This window comes from Thermobia domestica, chromosome 9 (genome assembly GCF_964235325.1).
Source record: "Thermobia domestica chromosome 9, izTheDome1.hap1.1, whole genome shotgun sequence".
NCBI lineage: Eukaryota > Metazoa > Arthropoda > Insecta > Zygentoma > Lepismatidae > Thermobia > Thermobia domestica.
In genome coordinates, this window is record NC_137462.1 from 70,239,627 (window position 1) to 70,255,775 (window position 16,149).

The 16,149-nt window shown below is 36.8% G+C and overlaps 2 protein-coding genes across 10 annotated transcripts in view; one reads left to right on the forward strand and one right to left on the reverse strand.

Moving 5' to 3' along the window:
* Positions 1 to 7,305, reverse strand: part of LOC145694726 (uncharacterized) — a 127,618-nt gene extending 120,313 nt beyond the window's left edge. For 3 of the 6 annotated variants that reach the window (XM_081771283.1, XM_081771282.1, XM_081771278.1), the window contains exon 1: positions 6,947 to 7,040. The gene's annotated coding sequence lies outside the window, so the exon portion shown is untranslated. Of the gene's footprint in view, positions 1 to 6,782; positions 6,885 to 6,946 lie in introns of those variants that run through there. The other 3 variants (XM_081771279.1, XM_081771280.1, XM_081771281.1) reach the window with 3 other exon arrangements.
* An 826-nt stretch (positions 7,306 to 8,131) lies between these two features.
* Positions 8,132 to 16,149, forward strand: part of LOC145694727 (uncharacterized) — a 137,369-nt gene continuing 129,351 nt past the window's right edge. Inside the window, exon 1 of one of the 4 annotated variants that reach the window (XM_081771290.1) lies at positions 8,132 to 8,404. The gene's annotated coding sequence lies outside the window, so the exon portion shown is untranslated. Of the gene's footprint in view, positions 8,426 to 16,149 lie in introns of all 4 variants that reach the window. The other 3 variants (XM_081771285.1, XM_081771284.1, XM_081771289.1) reach the window with 3 other exon arrangements.

A 16,149-nucleotide genomic window follows, 5' to 3' on the forward strand; every position in this document is an offset into this window, starting at 1 on the left:
TGTCTTTTGTCAACAACTCAAATATGGTGAAATCTGCAAATACTGTCTTTTGCCCCGTACGGCAGAGTTATAAAGCTGAGTTAATAACAACCGCTGAACCAGACAAACCAGTGGTCACACAAACACAGTGCACTCGCAGATGTTTTGCTCAGGTTTGCATAAATTTTTTGCAGTAACAAAATAAGAATGAGTGCAAAATTTTATAGCTAAAAAATCTTAAGTAAGAAAAATCTCATAAATACGCTCAATGGTTCTTTGCTTGTTAGTTAATAAGAACAGAATTAATTTTCAAAACAGCGACATGAAATGAAAATGAAATCTTTCAGTTTTATGTCCCACGGTTATGCTGTTTACGCTAAAAGAGACGTGATGATGAGAAATGAATGAAGTGGCGGAATGAAGAAAGTGGAAGAACCCGAGAAAACCCATACACACGGTGTGTGTCCACCATAAAGCCTACTTGGTGCGAGCTAGGATCGAACTAGGGAAAGCATACCAAAGATGAACGCTCTACCATTAATTCATTGCTGCCCACATCTGTTACTAATAGAACCCGGTGCAAGTTGGTTTTCAAACAATTAACACCGGTACGAAATACAAGGAAAAATGTGATGAAAGAATGAGAAATTGAAAAACAGATACGAAAACTTTTTGATTGCTTGTTCGTCTTTTCTGCGCAATCCTCAATCTCAAACGCGTCAGCTGCACAGAAGGACCAACGTGTTGCGTTAAACATTCCCAGTTTCAACTTCCTGATATCGGAATACATGCAAACCAATTTTTAGTGACATCATAAAGCTGTGTCGTGGCATTTTACATTAGGTCGTGCTATCCTTTTACGCAGGGGTAAAAGTGCGGGGAAACGTTGTCCCCCACCTCCAAAAAATATGTACGACGTCCCCCCAGTTCCTAAGAAATTACAATGGGCAAAGATAGGCAGGGGGGACGGCGTGACGTCATGCCGCTACCTACCATTCCCCTACCTTTTCAGATTCACTTTTACCCCTGCTTTTACGTCAGTAAATAATCACTTTGTGGCTCCACCATCACATGCATTAAAAGCAAAGAGCACAATCAAAATGATATATTACAGGCTAATCATGATCTTTTTAAAATTAAAAAAAAAAATCCGTTGAGATTAAGTAAGTTATGTCAAGCTTTGAGTAATACACAGAAATTAAAAGTGAAATTTATTAATAATAATAAAAAAAAGTAATGCGTAAACAGCAGTAAAGTAAAAATAACAAACAATGTAAACGTCATAACAATATACTAATTACTAAGAGGTTTACATTTGCACACAGTACAAAAACCCTTAAAACACCCTACATGAGTTCCCCAACGTATTTTAAGCCCAGTGACACTACAAATAAGCGTAAGAGAGACTCAGGTTCGATTCCCGGTGGGAACTCGTGTGGGTCAGATTCCACTTTAATCAGTAGGTCCACGTCTCATATAGCCTCGCTGTGAACGGGACGTTAAACTCAAAATCAACTCAACAAACTTAAACAGAGTTACAATCTTCGCTCTAATTGTGTGTAGCTCATCTACATTACTTCAGGTTCCCACACACCTCAGTGGGTTACCAAACAACTCTCCTCATGCAGTATCTTGGTAAAGTATAAAGTCGTTAACAGAATAAATTTCAAGGACGTTAACTGTCAAAAAATTTTCTATAATACATGTATGCGTCAATATCTTAACCTATACATGAATAACAGCTAGATGACAAAATGATAAGTGCTCAAATAAAGTACAAATATTAACGGCATTACATTTTTTGGTGCTGTCTTATTAAAATACAGTATAAATTTGTAAAATTTACGAAACAAATGTATTTCCCTTGAGAAGAACAGGTCATAGGAAGTGATAAAATACGTAGTTCTTGCCCATTATGTAAGTATTAATTTTACAGAAGGACAAAAGAAAAATCTTCTTTTAAGCACGTAGTATGAAACATTGAAGGTAGGTTGAAGTTACGAATAGATAGCAGCAATGATAGTAGTAAAAAAAGAGAGACTTAAAATGTCGGACATCTATTTATTTATTTATTTATTGAGATCCTTATTTAGTGTATACTCATCATCGCTGACACACCTATCCAATACAAGCACACCACCGCCTGCTCAAACTTGGATAGATAGCATTCATGCTTCCTTTTTGCGTGCAATGTAACATAGGTTGGTTTGTGTTTTTTGCACTCTAGTTATATGGGATATGGATGGACGCTGTATTAGTACTCTTGCTATGCACTCCTAATGTAAATCTGCACCAGGGACATTCCATGTCAGATCAACACACTTTAGGGCAAAAAGTTTGATCACCATTCAGATTTTGATTAAATTTGGTGTGTTAGTAGAACTTGAGGAGAAACGACCTGAAATGAAATTTTTCGTTCCTGGCTCTTACAGTTCTGGAGTTACATCATCTCAAAGTTTGACTTTTTGTTTAAAAAAAAAAAGTCTGATTGATTGTTAAAAGAGCTTGCAGCTTTGGTCCTAATTAAGTAGAGACTTTATGCGAGTGTCATTTTAAAGCTCATAGACAGACCTTTCGTTTGATATGCCACACTTGACCTTTCCCGTAAAATTGAAAATTTGACCTTGATCTTTGACCTTGAATAGCAAAAAAGACGTGGTCATCGATTTTCGTGAAACTTTTACAGAATAATGACTTAAAAGAACTATTCCAGGCATTTAAAAATCAGTATCCTGATATTTCCATTGGTTTCTCAAAATTTGCAGAATTGACACCCAAGCAGTATATCTTAGCGGGGGCTGTCGGAACTCATTCGGTCTGTGTTTGCAGCACGTATCAGAATATGAAACTGATGACAGCAGGAGCCAAACTATCGACACTTACAGCTGATGATGCACATCCCATTATATCATATCATGACTGCCTTGCACAGATTGTCTGTAATCCACCTAATATATCACGTTACTTTGGTGACTGTGAAACTTGCCCTGGTACAGAGAGGTTAATAGTAAGTATTCAAAACCATATGGAGGAACATAATGTAGACAGTATAACATACCGTTAATGGGTAGCTACAGACCGATCCACTCTATGCACAATCCAAAAATCACCAGAAGATTTCTGCCCAAAATTCAGTGAGAAATTACAGATTCTTTTGTGCCACTCATTTATCGCAAAGCAACCAACAGAATTCTTGACAGGCCTGAAAGACAATCTTCATGTGGGTGAATTCATTGCTCTTTGTGACTTCAATGAAAATTATTTATTTGTTGTGCAAGACTCTGTGCAAGGCTACCATTGGAACAATTCCCAGGCAACCATACATCCATTCGTCGCATACTATAAATCAAACTCTATAACTCATGTAAGTTTTGTTGTGATACCTGACTCCCTCATACACAACACTACAGCAGTACACTTAATAAAAAAATTAAAAAAAAAAAAAAAAACTCAAATCTAAGTTTTCAATAGTGTCAAAGATTTTCTACTTCTCTGACGGGGCTGCAGCACAATACATAAATAAGAAAAATTTCATTAACCTGTGTTCGCACGAAGACGACTTTGAAATTAAAGCTGAGTGGCACTTTCTCGCCACTGCACATGGTAAAAGTGCCTGTGATGGATTGAGTGGAACACTAAAACGACTTGCAGCCAAAGCTAGTCTCCAGAATCCGTGTGATGACCAAATAATGACTCCAAAAAAACTTTATAACTGGGCTACTACAGCTATGTCGAACGTCACTTTTTGTTACGTCTCTTCAGAAGAACACGCTGCTGAAGAATCGCTGCTTACCTCAAGATACAACAGTGCCTCTGCAATAGCTGGAACTCAGAAACTACATGCCTTCCTATCTGTTACTGTAAATACTTTACATGCGAAGAAATTCTCAAACAGTGGTGAATACCGAACTTACTGTGGGAAAAAATTAAGAGCACATCTATCCATAGAAGCAATAAAATGTTTTGTTACATGTGTTTATGACGGCAAATGGTATTTAGGATGTGTACTGTCTGTAGACGAAGTTTAGCAGGAAGTTACTGTAACGTTCTCACATCATGCAGGGCCTAATCTTTCACATATCCACGCAAGGAAGACATTTTAACACTTCCTACTTCGTGTGTACTAGCTACAGTTCATCCGCAAACAGCCACTGGACGCACATATGTGCCAGCTACGAAGCAGACTCTCAAAAATCAACTACTATGCTAGAGAAACAATTTTAGTGCAGGCATTTCGTCCTCAGATATGTAGAGAATTTTTTCACTGGCCATTTCTACGTTAAGATATACTTAGTCCTCTGAATAACGAACAATGTAATTATAAACAAATGACTAATTACTACTAGTATTAAGGTTCTTCGAAAAGTACACCTTGCGATAAAGCTGTGCAATTTTCATTGCAATTCGTTAGTCTGATTCCTTATCATCCCCTTTTGATTTTCTGGCGACGCTCTTGTCCGATTCCCCCTCCTTCCCAACTATTAGCCCGGAATCCTCGAGGTATGTTCGAACACTTATAAAGTTTTAATAACAGAAAATGGTTCATTAAATTCGTTTTTAATAATTGTTTTCTACATTTTTGCACTTTTAAGAGATTTCACCCTCACCTCTTCGTTTGATTTACTTCCCCAACGAACTTAACTTGTCCTTTTAACTAATTAACAATCTGTGACACTTTCATTCGAATCGATTCACGTGTTCGAGACAGACAACACAAATCGACTAACATCCGCTTCGCTCGGTCAATAAATGATCTTTACTTAAGAATACATACATTATCATTCCATGCATATCCCATTATGGAACTCTCTACATGTCATCTCCAATAACAAGCAATTATTCTGTAAAAGCTACTCCGTCATTTTTCGTGTCATTCAAGGTCAAAAGTCAAATTTTCAGTTTTACAGAAAGGATCAAGTGTTACATATCAAATGATAGGTCTATCTACAAGCTTAACAATGACATCGGAATTAAGTTTCTATCATAATCAGGGCAAAAGTTACAAGCATTTATAATCAGCAATGTGACTAAATTTTCGGCAAAAGGTCAAAGTTACTATCAGTGACTTTCACTTAAAAGTTCATAGCTAAGCATCCCATGACTGTCCCACTCTGAAACTTTCCAAATGTCATCACCAATAATAAGCCATTATTCTGTAAAAGTTTCACGAAAATCGATGATCACGTCTTTTTTGCTATTTAAGGTCAAATTTTCAATTTTACGGGAAAGGTCAAGAGTGGCATATCAAACGAAAGGTCTGTCTATGAGCTTTAAAATGACACTCGCATGAAGTATCTATCTTAATTAGAACCAAAGTTGGAAGCCCTTTTAATAATCAATCAGACACTTTTTTTTTATTACAAAAAGTCAAACTTTGAGATGCTATAACTCCAGAACTGTAAGAGCCAGGAACGAGAAATTTCATTTCTGGTTGTTTCTCATCAAGCCCTACTAACACACCAAATTTCATCAAAATCTGAAATGGTGAACAAAACAGCTGTTTTGATCTGACATGGAATGTCCCACCAAGGAATGTGATGAACGCTCCTAAAATGAACGTGCACCAACTACCCTAAACATTTTGTAATGTAATAAAGAGTCCATTTCTCACTGACAGAAGTTTAAACGTTGGTTAGCAGAACGGGTTCAGCAATAGTTTCTAAAAAATGTTACAATTTCGGTAATTCCTGTTTACATTGTTAGGTTAGGTTAGTTTATGTTACATCATCTTAGTGTAGGGGTACAGCATAATTTTCGAAAAAAAAATGGTAGAATTTCGCTTATTTCTACTAATTCAGGTTAGTTTTGTTTGGTTACGTTATGTCAGGTCTACTAGCATCATCCGTTTATATTTTATAAATGCCAATATACTGTACTCAAATGGGACGACATGGATATTTTTTTTTCAAAAGAACAATAGATTTATAGTAATTACTAGCAGCGTTTATCCCGCTTCGCTGCGGTCACCCCGGAACGCAATAAACTTTGTTACTTAGATAATTTTTACTTTTTCGCTTTCAAGTGATATGATAAAAACCATAGAAGATTGCAGTAAATCTTAACATTATATCGCCTGTCATTTATGTTAACCCGCCCCGCTTCGTTGCGGTCATCCCGGTGCTGGCATATTGTAAAAGTGTTTGTAAAAATAAGCAAATCAATTAAAAAATTTTAAACAGAAGATTCAAGCTATTTTCCGCTGTATATCGCCTGTCATTTATGTTAACCCGCCGAGTGACACGGTCATGCGGGTTGCATATAAATACGTTTATTTTTACCTATGATGAACTAATAACAAAGGATTTGTACGTTATGGACACTTGAATGGTCAATTATCTCAAGACACTGGTAATTAAAAATTAAAGTGATATGATAAAAACCATCTAGGGTCCAAATCCTAATAACCCCCCAAAAATGAAAGAAATTGGTTCAGCCGTATTAGCGTGATGAGCGGACAAAGGATTTTGTACGTTCTCTTTTATATATATAGATATGGTGGCACCCAGGTTCTTAATATGCACGAAAATTTCAGCCTTTACGCATGTTTCTGATTTCCACCTAAATTTCGTCTACTCCAGATGTCATTCAGTGGAAATGTTGCAAATGGATATGAGGATTTTAATTTACACGGTAGTTGTTTATAATTCTCTCCAAAACTTAATCTGTATGTGATGTTTGTTACTCCACCTTCCAGTGCAACCCTAATCGAAAACGTATGTAATTTACTAAAGAAGTTCAACTTTTATGTATTTACTTCTAGTGCCCTTAAAAATTTATTTCACGATTTTTAATTTCAATTCTACCTTCATTCGCATTATGCATATAGTTATTGGCAGCTCACTGAAACGGAAGATGCAAGTTCAATTTACCAGTTGCTTATGCGTAACTGAAAATGTGTAATGGTAAGACAAAACCACATTACAACGCCTAAACTATATACAGATGCATGACTTTTATACTACACTACCTAATGTTCCTAACATCTCCATCTATGTGTGCAATCATACCTGTCACAGACAAACGTAACACTTAACAACTATTTCAAATATTTACCTTTCCCGCAGGATTCATTTATAAACAAAGGAGCAACAACTACAGTGTTGCCACAGTCCTAGCTTTGGAGTGGGCTGAAAAATAGTACCAAATTGAAACAAAAAGGGTTGAATTCATTTTTTGCCAAAAAGTAAAATATTTTTCCCCACGTATGATCATCCCTGATCTAACTTTAGGCCTATACATAAAGTTTGTTACAACGCGTCGATATAGATCTCTAAAACGCAGAAATGTTCGGGCATTTTTATATTCGTCAATATGGCGTCACTAGTGAACAAGTTAGCCCGGTAAGCCAGCAACTACGTCAATGTAGATTTTCGTACTATACCGTGCCGTTTGGGGGGAGGACGGTACCGGGCGCCGAAGTAAGGGGGCGCAAAATTCGGAAGAAAAAGTGTATAATTGAAGGAAAAGTAAGAAAAAGTGCTCAAAATCAAGGAAAAGCAGGGTTTATTCTTTAAAATTTTATTACGCTTCGCGCAAACCATAGTGGCGCTTTGCGGCTGGTCTATCGACCTCAGTCATATGTGCGGGTTCGCCGTCGTATATTTTCGCTCAGGCGCTGATTTTCCACGGTACGGCACTGGTGGTATTATTGTTTTGATGTAGAATCTTTGCAACGACACAGAAATTATAGACTTAACTTCAGCACTCGCTGGTCTTCTTCAGAATATGCAACACTTGATTCAACGTGTGTGTACTTTAAAAAAAAAAAAGATTTCAAGCTAAAATAACCCAACACTTCTACTTTATCGTCTCCTTCCTGCGCGGCGCGGATGCGCCCATCTAGCGTCACTTGTTTCCCAGTATAGTTCCATTTACGAATTTTCCACACAAAGTCTGTAGCGTTATACGGTGCAACGTAACAGAATGAATGTTTACCAGCATTTCTTAAGAATCCAACACAGTATAGGTAACATGAACTTTTGAAAATGTGACAATATTTGTTAAATGGTACTGAATTGGGTAGAATTGTACCGTACCAACTTTTTCACAAAAGGGGCTGAATGACAAAAGGGCTGAATCTGGTACAATTGTATCAGGGTTGGCAACACTGAGCAACTAACAAATAAATTTTCATCGAATCCAAATTAAATACTTTGACCTTCGCTTACAGACTAGCGCAGAGAGGATTTATTCATAAAAATTTGTGATTTATTTTTGTTTTTTAAATAATGTTTTAAAAGTAGTAATAATGAAAGAACCTTTTATAATAATTTTAATAAACGTCTATTTTGATGTAATGGAATTTCCGATGCCCATCCCACCCTTAAACGTCAAGAGCAGAAGAATATTACAGGGAATTACATTATGTCTTGTGATATTTATACAGTATTTATAAAATATATGTAAAAGGATTCCATCTCGCAGGGTAAGTGTTGTTATGCTTTGGGTAAGTGTTGCATTCATAAGCGAAGTGTAAATAATTATGGAAGTACATTAAATGAAATGGCAATCTACCACTTTGAAACCGTATTAGAGATATTAACCTTGAACTATTTAGAAATATTAAGTGCAATAACTTGTAAACTACAATGTCGACAAAGGAAAGATTTACTGGTTTACCATGTCTGATACAGATACAATTTAATTAATACAACTTAGTACATGCAATGGGAATGTCCATATAGGCAACTCCCACCTGTTCTCTACTTAGTATGAGGTTTATTCATTTTTAAAAAGACAACATTTGTTTATAGTATAATTTTGAAAATAAAAAAAAGTAACGACATGAACATAAGTAATATTATGTAGAAGCTTATCATAGTTCAATGTAACTAGTATCCTCTTGCTTTGAGACAGCAGTGCCGGTAATACTGAGGTGTGAAAATCGGAACAATTATTATTTCATTAGAATATAGCTTAGATGGAATAGTCTGGGTCGTTTCATATCAGAATGTACGATTAATAATGTTGGAATGTCAGCCGTCTTGTCTTATGGAGTTGGGGATTTTGCAATTTTATTACCTATTGCATGAATATTAAATTATGGGGTTGATTTTTTTTTTTTTTTTTAATTTTGGAAGTTTTAACTAATAATGAAATAGTCAATATGAAATCTCAACATTTCATGATAAAACAATACACAAATTATAAGAATAGTATTGTTTGTATTTATACACAGATTGTTAATGTCCAATCGTCACGTAAGCCCCTTCCATGTAACGGACCGTCATTGTCTGGGAGAGGGTGTAGCTGAGAGGGCGGCTTCATTTCTCATTCGTGTATCACCTCTCATCCGTGCATTGAATGCCCTCTTAACCACGAAGGTATTACTCGAATAGACGCTTCGGCTAAACTGCCGCAGATGACAGCCACGGGTAAGACCGATATGAACCTGTTTTCAGCGTTGTATTACTACTTTTCTATACTTACTTGATTATACCTTACCTACAATTATCCCTGTTTCACTTCAGGCCTTCCCCATTCATTGTTAATCACAAATATTTCTTATTTTTATTCTTCCATTGCTCTTTCCTACATCTGTATGCATCCACATAGTATTACTGCGTAAAATTAGTAACCTCAAGCAGTTGGAAAGTACGCACTATCCAAAATTTAGTAAGTGTTGCGTAGATATTTTTTTTCAGGGGCGTTTGGAGGTACAGTCCTCTAATAAAGACTTGTTGCTAGGACATTAAGAGTTATAAAACGCATACATAAATACTTCTATCGTGCGTACTAACCATTCAATGGGTGAATACATACATTCGTGAAATATGAACTTCTGCCAGTATCACTTGTAGTTTAGAAAGTGTTTCTTAAAGGAGGAGCTCCATTAATATGTGCAGATTGAATTCACGAGGGATGAGTAGTCCTATAAATACAATGTGTGGATTATGGCATAAGAACTAATATGCATTAAAAACAAACCAACATGTGCTGGGTGACACTAAAACCACGAATGCTGTCTAACCAAATCAGAACAGGAGCGCAACACGGGCCCCGAGCGGGAACGAGGGGTGCGTCCGTAGTGAGCAGGCAAGTTAGCTACGGTGGGTATACCCATAAATGAGGATTGTAAAAAAAAAAAAAAAAGCATAAAAATATGGATTACGTCACAAAGCTTTGCGACACTTGCATTATCAGTTTATACTCTGCTTTCACACATTTCCTTTCATCATGTCTTTCTTATTTGAGTATTCTGTGGTGGAAAGCACTTTCCTTTTCTACTTTTACCTTATTATACATTTAATGTGTAATATCTTGATATTTCTTCTTTAGTCCTAATGATATATGTAATACAAAACTTCTACTGTGTATTTTCAATATTTATCTCAGATACAAATCACCTTTTACTAGTTTCCGCTCTAAATTTATGTATTTCCCTCCATTACAGCAGCATACACATCGTACCTTAATCACTAACATACTGGGTTTGAAACAGTGTCATATTATGCCCTACTGCCTGTTCAGCTCATGTGGCATCATTCAGCACTCATACAGTCCACATTTTAACTTCCGTTTTCTGGCTTATTACTCAAATCTATGCTGATGACCATTAACTTTTGTTTATTTTCATGCTGGCATTTCTCTGATTCTGTTCATTTCTCCCTTAATTTTGTATTTAGATGCCGCTACTGAGGGAATTAACCCGACAAGTCTGCCAAATTTTGATACATTTCTTACATTTTCGGGTTAGGTTGGAGCTTTACTTTTACCAGAGCATTCACTAAATGAGGAGCTCCATTACTACTTGCAGATTGACTTCAGGAGGGCTCAGTATAAATACAGTGTGGACATATAGCATAAGAACAATAGTGCATAAAACACGAACCAACTTGTGCTAAGTGGCCATTAAAGAGTACCAATGCTATCTAACCAAGTCTGGACAGAAGTGTAGCAGGGGTTCCGAGCGGTAGCAAGAGGGTGCGTCCGTATGGAGCAGGCGCATCAGTGACAGGGATATACATACGCATACAATACTTTCACTATCACTCAAAATTCATTTCAGTATGTTGTGCATTTACAGTAATTACTTATATTTACACACCCATTCCTTCATTAAAAATTTCACAAATATTTTACCTATGAATTCTGTATTTGGTAAAATTTTCTCTTTGCTCGAGTTAACCCGCTACCGGATCTGGATGGTTAGTGGGAGTGTTGGGAAGTGGATGATTCGTGGACATCTTCCTCCATCTGGAGTGGGCGTGCATCCATCCTGGACTGCTGATGTGTGAATCCAATGTTTGCGTTTTCTTGTGTTCAAGTCTTTGATAAAATATTAAAAATTGAAAAAAAAAAACAAAAAAAACGCACGTTTTCTTCTCTTGTGGGCTGGTGGGTCTATCGCTCTGGTTCGACAAGTTGTTTCTTTTAGTTCCAGTCTTATTTCTGTCTTTAGGTTGTTCCAGTCGTATTTATTTCTTTGGAATGGGAAATGGGGGTTGCTTCTTTCTCAGGGGCTAATCGTACTGTGAAGATGTGCTTATGGAATAGCCCGGGGGAGTAGCATAAGTTCTCCTCGCAGGCGCCCCCGGCGTGAAGTTGTTGCATTCACACTCATTTCCTCTTTATAAATGTATATTTATTATCAATTTTTTATAGATACTAAAAATATAAACTTGGGTCCGGACTCACTCTCGCGCTAAAAGCCAAAACCAAATGGGAACGAAACAAGCTGTAAAGTCGTAGTTAGTGTGGAAAAGAAGTATCGTGATGCCTGTAAGTTCAGTATGTTGCAATTAAAGATAAAGATGCTGATAGTGCCAATGTTGCAGCAAATCGCCAGCTATTAAGGGCTTATCCCCTTTCTCATTAAAAGTTATAAGTAGATAGTTTAAAGATATGAAGAAATTACGGACTAGCACTTTATTGATGAAAAAGTACAACCCCATCGTTAACTGAATGTCTCTCGTCGTGTGATATCATGTTGGGAAGAGATTAAATAGGAGCTGGCTGATCAACTTGTTTTAGAGGTAGCTCGCATCAAAAGTAAAAAGTAAAGTGAACCCGTTGCTAGGTGGTTACTAATTCTTACTTTCCTTTTGCCTACACTTCCGGTCTAGTGGAGCTGATTATTATTGACTTAAGGTCTGTTTCCATATTGCCAGTCGCCTGCGCTGTTTCAAATGTCAACCCTGCGTGTATACCAGCACTTTGTGTAATGCTAGTGCTACTTTTGTACGAATTGTGGCCAGGGCAGTCATGGTGCGGAACCCTATACAGCGACCAAGCTCTGTTGTATCAACTGCAAGGGTTATTATTCTGCTTGGTCTTGGGAGTCGGGACTGTCCAGCATTTCAACGTGAGAAACGTATCTGATAGCTAATGGTTGTTGAGAAGATCTCTGCTTATGATGCGAAGTGTCACTTAAAAGAAGGCAGCCATTTCTCGCTTTCTCTGCCCTTTGCTACTGGTGGAGCTACATCTCGTAAATCTGTGGCAACGTAAACGTGAGACATTTTCACCTAAACTGATCTTTTTCCCGACAAGAGTTCAGAAATTCCGACTTCAGTCGCGTCTACTAGCGAACCCCCACAAAACTCCACGTGTTTCTATCGGTGGTCTTCGGCGAACACCAGCTCATCGCTATTTATCTTTTGTCTCCGGCCTAAAACTTAGTCAGTATATATGACAACTCAATGAAACAGTCCTTTCCCCGAATAGACCAAGATCTACACATGCTCGTAACCATCCTGTAGTTTCTGTGAAAATCTGACATAGTGGAAGACAAACTAATGGACACTGATTGGACAATACTTGGCCCACGTGGGAAGGTTCGCCTGAAACTTTGATATATGTTGTTTTATTGTTTTATTTACTATTGTTATGTTGTTATATATTTGTTATTCTCTATATTTATTATTTTATTTCTTACAAGTAAAGGGTATAAATGGGTGAATCGAGTTGCGGGGGGAGATATAGTGCGCCTAATAGAGGATGTGAAAATATGTGTATGTGCAAAGTTATAACGACTGAGCGCCATAAGAAACGGAGGGGAAGGGGATCAAAGTTCGTGAGAGAAGGGCTATGCTGTTATACTAATACATCAAATAAACCGTTGGATCGTAAAAGTAGTGAAAGATAGACAATGCAAACGGTTGTAGTTTTACATATTGGTAAAAGAAGAATGGGCAGAGTAGATCACGAACCTTCGCCGCCATCTTGAAATATGTGTTATTTTTTGAAATGGCAAGGTAGTCATGAAATATATCAGTTAGGATCATCTTTATAGTTATTTATGAAAATTTAGGAGACTGATACTCTTAGGCCCGTATCGAAAGTTTGGATTATCACGAAAACATATTCGACTGCAGTAGTCCACTTTTCATCCAGATATCACGTGCTATGCTCATCCCAAATTGCTATCGCTTATGAAGGTGGACAAAGAAAGTTCAGTGAAAAATATAGCAAGTAATGAGAAAAAAAAAAATAGTGGTCTACGTACAATACGTAGTAATTGCATTCCAATCTATCAGATTTTATTGTGTTATTGTCTATATTAGTAAGTATGCCATTTAACAAAAGGTAGCTCTATGAACTCCACATTGTTTTCGACCAAAAGCGAAAGAGAGAGAGAAAGAAAAAAATAGAAACGGTCCTTCCAGACTGAAACAGTTCTTTTCGGCATTATATGAAGCAAATTGGAAGTAACGTTATAAATAACAATGTACTAATGTAGAACTTGAATATACCAAATTTTGCTGTTAGTTTTCTTGGCTTGTAGATATGTTTAACTTGCATTTGTTTTCATGATAATCTAAACTTTTAACATACGAGTATCAGTATTCTAGATTTTCATTAAATAACTATAAAGTTGATCCTAAATCTTCCAAATAAGTACAGATAACGATGTCTAAAGTTCATAATGGACTTTTTGAGAACATATTGGCCCTAATTGATATATCTCATGACTACCTTTCCATTAAAAAAAAAAAATCAAAGGTGCGCATTTCAAGATGGCGGCGGAGGTTCGTGATCTACTCTGCCATTCTACTTTTACCAATATGTAAAACTACCACCGTTTGCATTGTCTATCTTTAACTGTTTTTACGATCCAACAGTTTATTTGATGTATTTGTATAACATAGCATAGCCCTTCTATCACCAACTTTGACCTCCTCCCCCTCCGTTTCTTATGGCGCTCAGTCGCTATAAATTTGCACATACACATATTTTCACATCCTCTATCAGGCACACTATATCTCATCCCGCAACTGGATTCATCCATTTGGACCCCTTACGTGTTGGATTTTTATATCTTTTGCAGCAGGATTTTTATATCTCTTTTGCAGCAGGATTTTTATTATCTTCTGAAAGGTTGACTTTTAAATTTTATTTATTACAGTTCGTGTTAGGCCAGTCATCGTGACAGGGACAAATAGTCTCCATGTTAAAAGTCAGCCAATCTGAGTGTGTGGTTTCTTAGGCTCTAGAATATATAACAACCATCACGGTTTACCCAGTTCTGACGGTTTCTGAATTTTTAACGAGGAATTCAATATACCGTTACTTTTTTTTACAAAAAAGAAAAACTATGGAATACATTTAAGAAGAGTGAAAAGAGTCAATCACTGTTCCAATTCACAATGAAGGCGACAAAACTGATTGTAATAAGTAACGAGGCATTTCTCGTAACATTCTATTAACAAGATTGATCCCATACGCAGGTGAAATTATTGGAGATTATCAGTGTGGATTTAGTCGAAATCGATCAAATATTTACCATTCGACAAATATTCGAAAAGAAATGGGATTATATTACCCAGTATATCAACTGTTTATTGATTTTAGAAAGACTTACGACTCGGTTAGAAGGGAAACATTGTACAACATTATTACAAAATTTGGAATACCGAAAAAGCTTGTTAGATTAATGAAAATGTGTTTAAATGAATCCCAGAGTTAAGTCCGAGTAGAAAAATGCAAGCTACCACGTCAAGAATGGCCTAAAACAAGGAGATGCGTTGTCGCCATTATTATTCAGCTTTGTTCCGGAGTACGCTATAAGGAAATTCAAAGATGGGAGCTAGGGTCTGGAGCTGAATGGTATTCACCAGGTTATGGCGTATGCTGACGATGTAAATCTTACAGGAGAACATCGAAATAAATTCAGAGGCCTTATTAAACGCTTGCAGCGACATTGATTTAGAAATAAATGCTGAGAAAACTAAATACATGGAAGTTCACCAGGATCGTAATACAGCAAATTATAAATGCGTTAAAATATCAAATAATACTTTGACAAAGTGGATACTTTAAAATATCTACGGTCAATATTACGAGGCCAAAATCATATCCACGAAGAAATTAAATGTCGACTGAAATCAGGAAATTCGTGTTATTATTCAGTTCAAAATATTTTGTCGTCGCAAATTCTGTCGAGGAATTTAAAGCTTAAAATATATAAAATGATAATCATGCTTGTTATGCTTTATGGTTGTGGATCATGGTCGTTACGCTGAGGGAAGAACGCAGACTGAAAATATTTGAGAATAAAATCCTGAGACGAATATTTGGATCCAAAAGGAACGGGAATGGGGAATGGCAGAAACTTCATAACGAAGAACTACATATTTTATACGATTTACCAAACATCATTAGTCATATCAAGTCTAGGAGGCTCAGGTAGGCAGGTCATGTAGCCAGAATGGAAGAAGGTAGGAACGTTTTCAAAGTTTTAACTGGAAATCCAGTCGGAAAACGTCCATTAGGAAGACCTAGGCGCAGATGGGAGGACAATATTAAGATGGATCTTGTAGAAATAGGAATAGACAGTAAAAACTGGATCGAATTGGGCTAGTCAATGGAGAGCTTTCGTGAAAGCGGCACTGAATTTTTCGGATTTCGTAGACCATTGAGAGACAGAACACATTTAATTTAAGTACAACAGCATAACAAACATGAGTGAGTGGTTAGCTTTTGCGCTTCTGTCGGGAAGTCCGGGATTCATCCCCGCATTCGACTATTTTGACAAAAGTTTTTCTTAATTCCATCTGTGAATGTAGAGATAGTGCGTGTACTGTGAGTCTTGGCCGATTTCCTTTCTTATCGGTTTTAAATCTGTGTTATTACTAATTACCAGCAGTGACGGCTTTGCGAAGGGATTAGGGTAGGGATGTCTTTCGGATTGAAGCCTGTACCCCGAAATTATGGAAATTCTAAAACAAA